The following is a 14462-nucleotide window of genomic DNA, read 5'->3' as shown; positions in this document are numbered from 1 at the left end:
TTCATGATTGATTCCATTTTTAAAAGGTTGTATTTAAGTAAGTTCACGGTTGTTTGGATGTTGATGAAAAGGAGCCGAAAATGGAAATGATGAGTTGATGAAAAATAAAAACCAAACTCCATCGTCTGTAGACCTCGTTACTGTTTGAACACCGCCAGTTCCGGCAGCCTTTCCACACTCGGGTATAAAGGTCCAGACAATGTCTATCCACCCACCATTCGTTTCACCCAAAGCCCGCTGAAAAATCTAATCAAGAAATGGCGGGTAGAGGGCTGAGGGGACACCACGGACGCCGATGTGTCGGGCGGAGATTAAATCAGTCAGGAAACTGATCGTCGGCAGATGTCCAACAACGACTCGTGCGATGCATCGCGTGGTGTCCACGGCTCAATTCAAGCTGTTTCACTGTACTCATGATGACTGCTCTTTGAGCCAAATAATTAGCGACAGTCGCCCCGAAATAGCAACCTATCAAGCCTGTATACAAACCCACCCATCCCCCAACCCCTCTCCCTCCAGACAAAAATTAGTGTTGGAAATACTGCAAGATAACTGGTTCATGCGCTCATCCACCACAACAAACTTCATACCACAGACGCCAAATGTTACAAATAAACAATAAAGTAAACATGGAGGAGAGGAGTTGACTAAAGATATGAAAACAAGAGACAGGGTGTGATGAGCAGGGTGAGGAGATAATTGTGTCAACGTCTCTCAAAAGCACCCGGAATGTTCCAGCACATCTAGGGTCAGTTTTCCCAGCGGATGCCACACCCGAGGGTAACGCCTCCGGTTGATGACGCGCCTGTGGATGACACAGCCGGTACTGACGTGTCAGCGGATGACGCATCCAGGTGATGTCACGGTGGATGATCTACTCAGGGGCAGCCATGCAGGTCTGTAAACCCATTCAAGACGTTCCACACTTGACCGTGCGACCATCTCCTCATGAGACTGCACCTTCCACAGACCAGCATCCGCAGTCTTCATGTCGAGGGGAAAGGCATGCCGGGAAGGGGTAGGCTCCTCCTGCTTCCCTCTTACAGATTTTCGCTGTCCCCCTCCCCATCTCCCCGTCCTGGACTGACTGTGGAGAGAGCGGCGCATGCTGCCGACAGTCCAATTAGCTCCGGCCACAATTGGCCCTCGTAATTACTCTCAGATTAGAACCTCTCTCTCACACACAGAGCAGGCAAGCCATCAGGATGTGGAGGGGTGTGACGTGTGAGAGAACATGTTTCACAATCGTCTCACATACGCGTCCATGTTGTCACCAAAATAGTTTCCACAAGAACAATGTCTGCTTTCACGTTCTTCTCGCCCCTTCACTCATTCTCCTACTTCCCCTTCAAGAGTATCTTGTGACAAGACAGCCCCACAGGTAAGGTAGGGGCTAGTCGTGTGTTTCCTGACCTTCACGGTGTTACCTGTACAACAATCATGCTTTGACACTCTCAGCCCCACACATCAGTCACCAGAAGGTCCTGGACACACGAGGTCGTCTGTAGATGACACCAACGGCCTGTCCTAACTGCTCGGCATTAGTTCCCTCAACAAGACTTTTTTCTCTACAATCTCTAATGAATGAATAAAATCCGAAGTGTAACACATACAGTCAGTATTCTCCCCAAGAAGACAAGCAGTCGATGCCATGGAAGAAGAGAGAAAGGGACAGAGAGAGAGAGAGGAATGGAACACAAGTACATCAGAACAGTCTGATTCATATCCAATATAAGTTACAGCCATCCATTTCTTTAGTAAGTTCTAACGTGTTCATCTCAAATCCTCATGCCAGCTTAGCCACCTAGGTATAAAAAGTCCGAAATAAATCTTTAGAAACATGAAAGTCAAAATAGCGGAGCTCCCAAAAAAGAAGTCTTAAGAAACAAAGGTTTAATTCCTTAGTTTGAGATATACTTTTTAAATTATATTTATTTGTCCCTGATATAAAACTACTTTTATTTTCATAAAACACTTCTTCTCCTACGTTAAAAAATCGCTTGTAGAATTGACGGAGGAAAATAATTCATTTACGGCGATGAAAAACACAGAAATAAATCCATCAGTGAAATTCTGAATAAATAAATGAGGACACAGACATCAACTGCATCATCCACAATAAAAATAATAAAAATAATATTACATTTAAAATCAGAAAGTTTATAAAGTGAACTCACCGTATTTTGCAACAAGAACTTTAAACAACAAATGTCAAAAAACCTATCAGCAAAAGCTTATTTCCTTTTTTTCTGAAGTGGCCTGCTTACAAGACAGAAGCTTGTCTCTGAAGCATTTTATCTTTCGAGCGGGACAAAGACTAGAAGGTACCCACAATAATAAACATTGACAAAAGTAAAAGTATATTTCCAGAGAACAAACTACTGGTCGGACTAAGGTCACTAAAGGTAAACCTCCAGGTCGTTCAGGTGAGATGACGGCTTAAAAATACAGCAGAACAGATTGTCGATTGCCGCCACAGAATGATGATGATGATGATGATGACGACGACGATGATGGTGATGGAGATGGCGATGATGGCAGCAAAAGATAAAGTGTATAAACTATGAATCGTCATATCAGCACAGACCGACAACACCTGTGACACCTGTAGTAACGAACACCATCACCCTCAGTCTCAAGGCCGGTCTATGTCCCCCTTCCCCCACACTTTTTTTTTCTTTTTACCTGAAGCAACAGGTTTCACCTGTGAGTCGCTCGACACCACACTGGCATCCTCCGACTTGGCCGCGGCAAGTGGAGGTTCGCTGCGCAGGCCCTGGCGCACTGCCACGTACCCACACTGACTGCACGCGCCGCGCGCCGGGAAGCACCACACCCTGGATACACCCGAGCCCACTGCCGACTGCAGCTGCAGCACCCGCCGCCACACAACAAAAAATAATAAAACAGAAACGGGTGCTGGTTGGCGCGCAAGTCACTCGGCGGTCGGAGGTGGATGAGCGTACCTGAGTGACGGGTGGCGGCAAGTGTCTGGGGTACACTTTGTGACTCGGGTGCTCCTCGCTGCCAGTCGCTCGCCTTTTTATCTCAACGACCGCAAAGGGTACTGCACGAGAGGGAGGGCTGGCACCACGCACGCCCCCGAGACCGTTAATGTGACAGACTGAACTGTAGCTGGTATTCGCTGCTTTTTGCTTTTTTTGCTCTTTGCTGCAGGGAGAGGGTGGGTGGGGTGGGAGAGGGCGACAGAATGGAAGCTGACGGCAAATGCCGTCTGACACCATATTTCGCTCTGCCATGCAGGCGGGGACACTACTTCTGGTTGGAGGATCGGGTGGGGTTTGGTGCTAGTGGTGGTAGAGGGGTGGGAGGGTTCTCTGACAGAGAGCTCGCTGATTGCGGTCTTAGCGCAGCTCTCTCCATCATTGACTTTTGTCTTCGGTTTCCTCCAACTATCAGTGCATGATAACCCTTTCATCTTTTCCCGCCCTCCATCCCATCCCAGCCCCGGCGGAAAATAAATTTGTGGATCTGAGCCTCTCTTGTGCCGACCACAGTCACTAACACACGCCGCCCCTTTTACTTGGATGATAATTCTGCTTGCCTTGTCCCCCACCACGACCACTACTGACCCCACTTGTATGTTATTACCAGGTGTCGGGTGCATAGTTGCGTCAGTTGGATGCTGACGTCTGGCAGGCCGGCCAAGTCACTAATTCTGCACCGCTCTGGTCAGTCGCAGGCACCAGAGGGTCCTGCAAGGTCCACAGCCACGACTGTCCCCCAACACCATCAAGGCATGCGAAACAAACAGAAGTCATGGTCGAGGAGACTCCCTCCCCCGCAGGCGCAGTACTAATGACAGGACAGCTCCTCCTCAGAAGTCGCCGTCACAGGGCGGTGATCACACTGTGAGGTCCGGACTCGGTGGGTGGTCTGCTCTCACTCACCTACCTTACCTTTGTTGTCTCACTCAAAACTCAGCCAAGCGACGAAAAGGTTGCGATGATTGTGAGGGCAGAAAAAAAGAAGAGACAGATGCCCAAACCCGATTGTGCTCACCAAGCAATCGTCTTCAAACCTCCCGGAGACTGTAGGTCGGCCCATAGGGTGACGGTTGTGCGAACAGGGTGTCCCACCATTAGCGGCAGGAGGCGGGTGGAGGAGGCAGGGGACAGTCTCTCACTTCCACGCCAAGCGCCTGTGGGAGGGTCGGGTGCTGTGGGAGGGAGGGACGGGCTGGTGAATGGTAAAGATACAGTAGGAGACTGAACTACCTGCTTCATCATCATCGTCAGTTGAGAGACGCAAGTTGCCAAAAAGTGAGAGAAAACCCTTGTTCATCTATGAATATTGAGGCTGCTATCAACATTCACTGCACTATATTCACTGTCAAGTCAAGCTACGACACCAACCAGTAGGAAAAGAGTTAATGTGTGAATTACGGACATATAATTATACTTATAATTATATAAGTCATAATCCTACTGCAACAGGACTTCAAGGACTGACATTTTCTCACACTTCTCTGGGACAAAGTGCACCTCACGTGCAAAACGAATGTTTTACTGTAGACATCGGCATGTCTGGAGAAGCTGAACGTAGTCTTACACACAAGACAAAAAAAAAAAAAACAAAACAAAAACAAAACAACAACAACAACAACAAAAACCCAGTGTACTAGTCGGACTTGAAACTCTGCACGCAAACAATTAAAAAAGCCAGTATCAATCGTTTAAAGCTCAGTCGCCCTGCCTCCCCCTTTAAGACGAAGCCTCCACGAGCGATGGCGGCATAAAAAAACACACCGTCAGCATTTCTCTCTTTTCATTGCTTCAGAGGAAAAAATCTTGTCTTCTCTTGACAAAAACTTTTTTCCAGCACACCATCGTGAAACAATAGCTACTGGTGCGTGAAAGGTTAGACAAATAATTAAATGTTGCCTGGGTCCTTGTAAACTAGCCGGCATCCAGCCCCGTGTCCTCCAGTCTGCTGACACCAGTTCATAACCGACTCACAGACCGTGTTCACACAAAGTGGGAAGGACAAGCCACTCACACCAGGCATCCAAGCAATACTCACACTAGCTTTTCGGACCAGCTACTTCCGGTAAACGGTCTATTCAGCATCAGTCATCGCGAGGCCGAGTTGCGAGGAAGATTTAACCAACGGCAGCAGCTCGGAACCATGGGCTGACGTCAGGGGAGTGGGGAAAGTGGGGAAAGGGGAGGGAGCAGCGCTTGGCAGCTGTCTAGCCAGGCAGGCACTACGAGCGTGGGACTGAGATGCACAGTTTTTCGTGACCCTGTCTTCCATTGATCTCACTTCATCGCCGACATATTGCCAAGTGAACTCGTCTTTCCTGGCGCCGTGGATGGGCGTCACTCTCTTCGCCCTCCTCCCATTCCATCCTCTCTCCCTTCTCTCTCTCTCTGCAATCTGTGTGTGTGTTGCTATCGGATGTGAATAGACCAATCCGCCAAGCTCTCCCGTGTTCCTGCCCAATCCCCTTCAAAATGGATAAATACACATAAATTATAAAAATTTAAAAATCATTCTAGATACAGGTAAGTGCAAGGTTGCGAGGAAACAAAGCCCGCGTTTAAGTGGGATGACTGACGGCTTTGCCAACTCCTTTCTTCTCCCAGAAACTCAATAGTTTGTGTGGCTTTGCATCGTCAGCTCGCAAAAAGTCAGTCCTTGTCTTGAGGGGAGAGGAGGGAGGCGGAGGAGCACAAGCCGGGCGGTGAATGCCAATGGCTTCAGTAATGAAAGGTCGGCGGTTCGATGCTCACCCGGCTCTGTGGCCGGCAAGACCCTGCCCACCTGATTTATCACGAAGGTTGGGCTCCGCCTTCTGCGTGATGACACGCTGAACCACTTACAGTTCACTGCCCTTACAATCTTTAGACTGTTCTTTTATCAGTTACCTCGTACCTTCAGATACCACGCTAGAATACATGTATTGGTGCACGAGGATTCAAAGGTGCTGGCAATCTGTGACATCAATGAAACTTGTGTGCCAGAGAGAGAGAGAGAAGTAGGTACGAGAGAATGATGAAATGGGAAAGGCAATTTACCCACCACTGTAAATGTAGGACAGACCCAGTCCAACACGAAATGAAGATTTAAAGGACCAGTGAAGCAGACATTATTCGCAGTCGTCAGAAAGATATTTCTGCTTCACTGGTCCTTTAAATCTCAGCTCAGCGAAAGATGTGTTGTCCAAACTCTGGGTTAATCCACCCCTATCTCGACATGTACGCCTACAAACTTCATCTTGCAAACAAAAAGGTCAGATGTCAGGACAGTGCATGAATATCGTTGCCAAGACTGCAGCCAATGAACGAGCTAGAAACGTGAAGTTGTGTGACGTCACCAAGCCCACCCCTTCGTGTGCACTGGGGTGTAGACGAGCATTGTCAGAAACCAAACGGGTGCTCACCCACATTTTGGGAAACAGTATGGCGCTCAGCTGTACCCATGTACCCACTGTCCAGTGGTCCTGTCAGGCGGAGATGTTCAATACAATATTGCTCGTCCTTAGCTTGTATAGAATCGCATTCTAAAGATTAATTAGTTTTCAGAAAAAGAATTTAAATTCTAACGTCATCTAACGTGCGGTTGCCATGACGACCAGCCTACCTTAGCTTGGATTTGGGGAATTATTATCATTATTTGCACTGAATTCGTCAATCATTAAAAATCGTTTTTACTCTCAGTGTAAGCGAGTGTAAAACAGTCCTTCGCGAAATGTGCTTTTAAGACTTCAAAGGTAAAGAATGAAAGAATAACTGTCATTTGTATTAACACCATTATCAGGATGAAGCGACTGGAAGAGATAGACACAAAACAAAATAAAATAAAAAAGCAATGATTTTCTCACAAAGCAAGCTTTTAGTCAAACTGAGAATGAAAGCGACTCCCTTGACGAAGCACTAATGTGTTTCAGTTTGCGGCGGTAAGTGTTATCTGCTTGCCATTGTGTACGTTCACATATTTGTCAGCTTGCAAGAAGTCATAACAACTTTCCACAGTTAACTTCTATTATCGATACCCACGGCTACACATGCTGCAGTTTTCTTGAAGCTGTGTCTAATAATTTTAAGCAGTTGCTAAATATCCACAAACACAGACATCGATATGTATACCCGATTTGACACCCTGAATTTGACACCCACAGTCTGATCACAAATTAAACGGCACCGAACACGTTCATGTTTTTAAGGTGAGCAGACACACTCTTTCTCTCTCTCTTCTAAGCTTTCTCCTCCTGGATAAGGATGGCGAGGTGACTTGGCCGTTCCTCGTCCATTGCAGCAGCCACCTAACCTTCTCCAGCACACAGCCTCGCCGCCGTGGACGCTCCAAAAGATTAAGCGACTTTTGGGGGATGGGAGCTCCATGCAAGCCTGGTGTGTGAGGGTGCCGGGAGGAAAATGTCAGGCCAGCAAACTCGCCGCCCTCCACGACGCCCCGAGGACCCGGCTCCCCCGGCCTGGCGGTCCTGCCATCGATTCCAGCCTATTCTGGGAGCTGACGGACACGCACGGTCCCGCCCAGCCACCAGAAGCTTCTATGGCATCGGCACCGCTGGCGGGGCTTCTTCACACATACTACATACACACTCACCAGATGCAGCCAAAAACCTCAACAAATGACCAAAAAAAAAAAAAAAAAAAAAAACCGGAAAATGACCCTGCTTCACGTTTACAAGGAGTCAATCTATTGTAGGATGACCTTCTATTCATTCTTCCGGTATGCGTGCGCACCTGCCGGAAGACGCGAACCTCTGCACTGAGCTGGCCGTGAATGTAGCAAGCATCCTCCTCACCTGTGTGACCAGACACGGCGCAGGTAGGCACAGCATACCGACACACAATACTTACATTACAACCTACAGCACGAGTGGTAAGCTAGGACCAGGATGTGTAAGTGTTTTGTAAGCTTATTCTGTACATAAAAGTGTCCGTAAATCCGCAAGTTACAGTTAAATTTATGTACGTTAAGTCAGCTCTTGCAAGTCAACCTAGACTACTGCTGTACTGCTGATGGAATTTATTGTATTCTCAATGCAATGATAGAAGGTGGTAGAATGAATAAAGAATCTTGAATCTTGAAAAAACATTGCCTGCGCCAACTAGGAAGTTTTGAACCCTTTTCCTCCACAAACACAAGCTCGTCGACCTTAACAGTCCGGAGCACTGGGTGGCACTAGGTGAGACTCCTTCCTTTGGTCCTTGTCAATGTGAGAACAGCGTGAGTGAGCGACAAGTGTTGAATAACTAAAACGACAGAAGGTAAGTAATGCCAATGCCGCCCATGCAACTGAATGTTAAAGGTCAAGCTTTGTAATGTAACTATGACAACAATCTGACTGTTAATGGCCGCCAAGTTTGTATTTACAAATAAAACCACATGGAACGAACGACAAATTATGAATGGCAAAGTTCTGCGACGGAAGCGGTTGTGTTGTCCCCGTGCCACAGACTTGCAAAGCGCCCAAGTATTTCCCCTCCTGTCCCCAGCTCTCTCCCCCCACATTAATGTAAATATGCTTGCATTTATATAAGTATGTCAGACATTGATTTACTTGACGGATGTGCGTCGGAGAGAGGAAGGGAGGAGCAGAGAGAGAGAGAAAAGACAAATTGCTCGTTGACGCAATCAAAGAATTTGTGCCCACAAGGCAGGTTGATGTGAAAGCAGACGTCAGTCGGAGGTTTTATCCTCCCTAGGATTGGCTCCATATACCGGACTAAGAAAAGAGAATCACAGGCAGGTGAAGGAAGCGAGCGAAAGAAAGTGGAGAAAAGTGGCTGAAGAGAAAAAGTGTGTGTGTATGTGGGGGGTAAGTGGGTGGGTGGATTCTCTTTTCTCGGGTATCGATGTGGTTAGCTCATGACGCGCATGTCCTACATCTGAGGATTCGACCGGCCTCGGCACGAAGGTTGCAACTGTATGGACTAGGAAGATCATCGCTTTCCTCTGTCAATATCCCTCTACGCACGCACACAGGTATGTACGCACAGACACTACCTCAGCTCCCATCCCCACCGTTTCTCTTGTCACCTGTCCTACTTCTGTGCCCTTTGTCACCTGAAGCTTTGTCCACTGTTCCATAAGTCTTGGTGACGTGCTTCTTCGGTCTACAGCTCTCCTTCCCCCACCATTCGCATCCTCTCTCTCTCTACCTTCCCTCCATCTACATACCCGATGAATGAGATGTGGACTAACGGGTGTCTGAGGTCACATGACTGCGGCGTATCACTGGCAACCAACCAGTCAGCTTGAAGTGCGCGACTCCAGCAGGAGGGTCAGGTGCCGACCGTTTTAATGCCTGACGAGTTTCATGTCAGAGACATGGCACATTCTGTGGTGTCCCTGACCAGTGCCACTCGTCCCGTCTCGTGCACTTAGCTCAAGTTACTGCCATTTTATATTCACGGTCTCGCCGGCATCACAACACCGCCCTCGGCAAAGCCGTACAATCCGCCATCTAATGCAATACAGCCAATAAACATCAGTCTGTGCTGTATGTCACCCAGGGCAACCCGTCTAATAAACAACAACCTGTGTAATAGTCTCCTCAGGCCACACATCGCTAAAATAAGCAACAACAGTACCACACATCTAATAAACATGACCTATGTTATTTTAAAGCGGGAACTGTCTTTCTTTATATCTTTCCTATTCTGTCATTCCTGTAAATCACCTGATTCAGCTTTTGACTATGTTGTTTGTTTGTTAACTTTGAGTTTGTCAAGCTGACAACAGACGCTGTCATGGCAGGGGCAGGGAAGGGTTAATTTGGTAAGTTTCAATAAAATGTGAACTAGTTAGCCTAAGTTATCGATTAAAAACATTGTCAAAAATTATAAGGATATGATATCTCTGTTATGTAAGAGATGATGCTAATTATTCTCACTCCTACATACCTGTCCATGCATTACCTCCCTCACTCTCTCTATTATCATTCGTTGCCTTCTAAGTATTGTGAGAAGGTGCTTTATGATTTACATCTGTTAAGGAAAAAAACCTCTGGCGCTGATCCTGTCACCTGAGTTGGCAGACGTGAAACGGAAGACGTGAAGTGATTAAGGACAGGATTTACCATGTCCTGTTCGTATCCGGCTCCCAATCGAACGACTCTGTGATTTTTTTCTTTCTTTCTGTGGAGGAAAAAAGTGTCAGTCACGCGATATTGTTATGTTTGTGTGCTGTCGGGGCGACGGTGTGGTGGTGGTGGTGGTGGTTGCCAGCGAGGGCGACATGCGAGCGTTGAAAGCCAGAGACGCGAGTGATGACGACTTTAACGGAAGAGCATCTGCTTACCTCCCCTACATCCTATATAGGGCAACGGCAGGAAAGGACAATCACACAAAAAAGCCGACGATTTGCGTGACATGGATCCAGGATAATGTGGGATAAGCACGAACTTTCCAGAAACTCGTCTCGATACCCAGCACACACGACTGGACGAGTAAGCGACCACAGAACCAAGGGGGGAAAAAAGTAGGGAAAGGAAGGTAGAGTTATCCATGGAATACCGCCAATCGATTGTCTCCCCTCTCCCCAAACTTAGGGCAGTGGTTGGAAGGGGGGTTACAACTTAATGAGTGCAGGGCAATAGTTTACAAGTTTGACCTTTCACTCCTCCTCTTCCTCCCGGTGTTAGCGCGTGCACGGGTCTGTCTGGGCATGAACAGGGTATTGTTGCCGCACATCGCCACCCACCAGTTTCCCAGGAGATCGGTGGCTGGCGCTGTGGCCGAGTGAAATGATAAGCGTTAGTTAATTAGGACAAGGATTTAGCCTGTCGTCGTCATATCCGGCACTGGGGAAACGACCCTTTCTTGCCCATTTTTCATTTCGTCTCGATTCCCCTAACCCCGCCCCCTTTTCCCCTCTTTCTCTCTTCTCCTCCCAAACTCTTTTTCCGGACGACCCTAGTAATGCTTACCTCCTGTTGACAGTCACGATGGCGTCTGCTAGAAAAAGAAGTAGACGAACGAAAAAAGAAAGTAAAAAGAAAGGGATAACTGTCACTTGACAATACGGCTGGTCTGACTCGAAACTGAACCTCCACTCGCTCACATTTGTTTTCTGAGTGAGATTGAGATTTGAAGCATCATCTTGTCTTGGAGATTTGTCTCTATTTGTAGTGCTGCCCTTACATAAAGTTCATGCCTAGTATTATAAAGGAGCATTTTAACGAAAGCTTCATAAATTTCTGGAGAAAGGTTTTCTCCACCAAGTTGACCGTTTCCAATGATAAGACTGCTGACACCCTTTGACCTCGTGTCGTTAACCAAACCTGTGAACCTCCAAAATAATGCTGCATTTGATGTGAAAATGGCAGCTTGCTCTAAAAGTGATGGAATCACTGACACCGACAATTATCTGTGAGATGTTGGAGGTAAGCTGATGGGCAACAGGAGCTTGGCAGACTCATTTCTTGAAGAAGCACACAGACGATATCCTTTATTCCTCCTTCTAAAGCCAAACGTGAAACAGGAAGCACAACAGGTTCACAGTTGTACCATACATGCAAACATAATCTGCCGACATTTCTTATAAAGGAATTATAACTTATTGTGGATTCTAGTGTCATGGTGTGAGAAGACTAGGCCAAATTTTACAAACAAGCTTCAACTCCTAACAAAAGCGACTCTCAACCAGAGAGCTGCAAAGGTTTATGTGCGTGCGTTTGTTTGCGTGTGGATGGCAAACAAGTAAATCCTCCTATGCAATCTAAACTTTTGATATGCTGCTGCTACACACGTGTCTGTTCCTTTCGTGCTCTCCTCCTTATATTTTTCCGTTGAACTGTCATCTCCTTAAACTTAAATGTTTAATATGGAGAATAAGCCGTAGTTTGCTAAGTCCAAACACAAGCACACTGGCCGGACCTGCTAAGGTCTCATCAAGTTACTTCATGCTTTAGTGCCATGCACAACAAAGGTAAACAAAAGTGACATGCCGGACAAGTTTTTAAACATAGTAAACAGCGAAATTCTTCTCGAGACCTCTGCTTTTACCTTTGTCCCGACCCCACTGATACTGTTGTACCCCGTTGGCGGTAGTTATAAAGCACACTATACCCTGGAGAGTGTCCAGCAGAGGAAACAAGACTTTCTTAATCCAGAGGAAACTACTGACTGCTGCTTGTTGAAAGGTTCTCTACTCGTCCGCTCGCGCTCCGGCCTGTGAAGACGAGGATTGCTGCACTCCACCAAGCCCTCAACTCATGGAAGCTTGTGTACGGCCATCACATTCCGACTGACAGCCGCGGTTCCAGACTGTCACTTGGGTGAGCTTACATTACACTGAGCTAATGATGACTAGGCGATCACTCTACCCTCACCCTACGCACCCTACTCGGAGGAGTCAATCTCAAACCATCACCCCAACTATCAAGGAGTCTAATCGCATGATGGCTTTCCATGTTCAGCCAAAACTACTGCGAGAAGACTGGGGTGGGTGGTGTGGAAATAAAGGAATATTGCGACTGCGTCCACTTGAACATAGCTTGCCACCAAATAAAAAAAAGACAGAATTTACGCCACAGACATGGCTACCCACGATCAAATTACAATTGCACTTTACTTGAACACACGATATGCTGTGCTGATGGGTTGACACGCAACAGAAAGGGAGGAGAGTGAGAGGGACGAGTTTTCAACATTGTCTAACGCCGACAACAGCCATTGATATGAAGGGGAGAAGGAATGTTTGTACAACGAGGTCTTTGTCTTCGATTGCTGAGCGCTCAACAAGGTAACCTCCTGTCTGTATTCTGCACCTATCCCAAGCACCCCGTGTGCAACAATACAGAAGTTTGTCAAGTGTCCGCAAAGAAGTCCACCCACGAGTACCCAAACCGTCGACCCCAAACCCTTTCCCGCTTGCTCTCGTTGGAAAACAGGAAGACACTGCTTTTTCTGCCTTTCCTCTTTTTTTAAACTCCGCCATCAAACATGTGCAGACCGTCCTGGAAACCGGACAGCGCGCGCACATCCGCTCATGTGTCTGTTCTCAGCCTGTATCAACAAGACTTGGCTCTTTGCTCGCCATGTTGGCGTCTCACCACGTGACCAACACAGCCACTGCCTACATACCCCTTGTAAGGCTGAGGTCTTGGGCTACATTTCTGAAACGTGAAAGTACTCCAAGGAAGCTACTCCAGCCATCTTTTCTTTTTCAAAGTCGCTTCCACGCAAATGGATGCAATGCGCAAGCGCTAACGAAAAACTGTGCTGACGGGAACGCGCGTGGCTTAAGTAGACTTTATTAAAACAATTTTAAAAGTTTTAAAACTGTGTTGTGTGCACCATGTTTCTACAAAACTAAACGCACCCAAAGCCTAACCGTGTTTAAAATTAGAAACTTGTTGCGCAACTGGCCCCTGGATGACGATGATGGCTGCCCACGTCTTCAACAGATGGCGAAATGAAGAAAAGCAAAACCAATGATGGGGTGAGCGAGGAAACTGAGTTGTTATATAACTTGGTACCTCCCCTGTCATTGTCTCTGTCTCTCTCCATCCCTCTGTGACCTGCAGTGGTCAGTAGGTGAGGTGACTCACGGCTGATAGCTGCGGGCGCTCCGCGAAGTGTCTGCGTCAGCAGGTTCTGGCTCCGGTGTCAGCAGTTGTAGCCAGGTGACCCGGTGTATTTTTAAACAGGTACTTGCGTAAGTTGGTCACGTGAGCGCTTCGGTCGATGGAACGATCAATAAAACGTTGAGCGAGAGGTCGTGGGGGAGTTGATGGGGAGGGGAGAGGTGAGCCGCTAACCTTTGTGTGTTAGAAGCTTTCTGCCTCTGATGCTTCCTGGTGTGCATAGCGTGGGGAGGCCATACGTGAGTGAGAAACTGTGTGCATACCGATGGCCGACCCCGGTAACAGTTTAAAATAAATAAATACATTAAAAATAAAACCGCGCGGAAGATGCCATACAACACAAAGACAGGCTTACACTGAATTCTTACAACTACAAGACGGAGTGAGAAATGAAGTGTGAAATAACCGTTTCTCTGCTCATTGTGATGCACATGGCGGACTGAAAACGTCTCAAGCTTCTATTTCTAACGGTGCTTACGTAACTGCTGACCCAGATCAGTTCAACACAGATCGATTGTCGGTTCACAGAAGCAGCCAGCACTTTTGCTTCGACCTTCACCTTTCACCCCTTTTCTTATAATGCGACATCTCTCAGCTGTGTGTGTTTACATGGAGACAGCTGTGTGTTGGAGACAGCTGTATGTGTCGTGGAGACAGCTGTGTGTCACACACTGGACTTGCACTCGGTTTTTACAACATCCATCTCGGCTAACCGTCTCTCGTGAAGAGTGAGCACTGCTCAGCCTTCTCCACAGCCAGCAGCTGTTAGTCTGTTGCCGGCAAAGCTTGGAACACAGCTGTGTTGGGGGCACATCTCAAGCCAAAGCTTGCGCCAAGGTTCGCAATGACAACTACTTAATAAGCACGTGGTGTCACA

The 14462-nt window shown here is 47.3% G+C and overlaps 1 protein-coding gene across 1 annotated transcript in view; it reads right to left on the bottom strand.

The window, feature by feature from the left end:
• Nucleotides 1–14462, bottom strand: part of LOC112573132 (phosphatidylinositol 3-kinase regulatory subunit alpha-like) — a 116264-nt gene that overhangs the window by 68139 nt on the left and 33663 nt on the right.

Source organism: Pomacea canaliculata, linkage group LG10 (assembly GCF_003073045.1).
Source record: "Pomacea canaliculata isolate SZHN2017 linkage group LG10, ASM307304v1, whole genome shotgun sequence".
In the NCBI taxonomy this organism is placed as follows: domain Eukaryota; kingdom Metazoa; phylum Mollusca; class Gastropoda; order Architaenioglossa; family Ampullariidae; genus Pomacea; species Pomacea canaliculata.
The sequence above is the reverse complement of the archived record's forward strand: the minus strand, read 5'-3'. Positions and strand labels throughout refer to the sequence as shown.